Source organism: Salarias fasciatus, chromosome 1 (assembly GCF_902148845.1).
Source record: "Salarias fasciatus chromosome 1, fSalaFa1.1, whole genome shotgun sequence".
NCBI lineage: Eukaryota > Metazoa > Chordata > Actinopteri > Blenniiformes > Blenniidae > Salarias > Salarias fasciatus.
The window spans coordinates 27,326,563-27,327,252 of NC_043745.1; positions in this window are offsets into that span (position 1 = coordinate 27,326,563).

Genomic DNA, 690 nt, shown 5'->3' on the forward strand with positions numbered 1-690 from the left:
TATACTTAAGGACCATAAAGAATTTATTATTCGAGCCTCATGAGCGGCACTCGGGTACTTTATTTCCTGAAGAGATGCCACTTGTGCAACTTTTAAAGTCAGTATGAGCAATCGTGTAATCTGAAATGACTTGATGCTTTGTTTGTACAGGCATGAGAGGTAAACTCCGCACAATGACACTGAAGTTTGGATGCTCAGTCTTCTATAATAAGGTCAATATTCTAAGTGGAAATCAGAAAAGGAAAATGGTTCTGGTAGATGTTAGTATAATAACAGTTTTATGTCAGTGCTCTTCAAAATGATCGCTCTGGATTGTCGGTTATTTTTATTATTCAAATTTGATGCATACAGAGATATAGAACGGAAGAAGAAAAAAAAAAACAGCTGGTGTTTTTGTGTGACTGGTTTCAAGGCAAATCTGCTCTCCGTCGTGTCACTGACATTAACATTATGCTTTATGAACTTTTTGGCTTTTAGCGTGAGGTAGAAAAGAGAGCTACAGGGTACGTAGGTTAATTTAGTTTCCTTACAAAATGTGAGAGTCTTAGTCTTTAACATTTAATCCAAAGGGAAGTATTTCTCAAGAAGCCAAAAGGGTGTGTGAAGGGTAATAAATCCTGAGCTCGACTCTCCAGAGCTGAGCGGAGGTTTTAACACATGGTGAAAACCAGGGCCCTGGGCTATATTGTG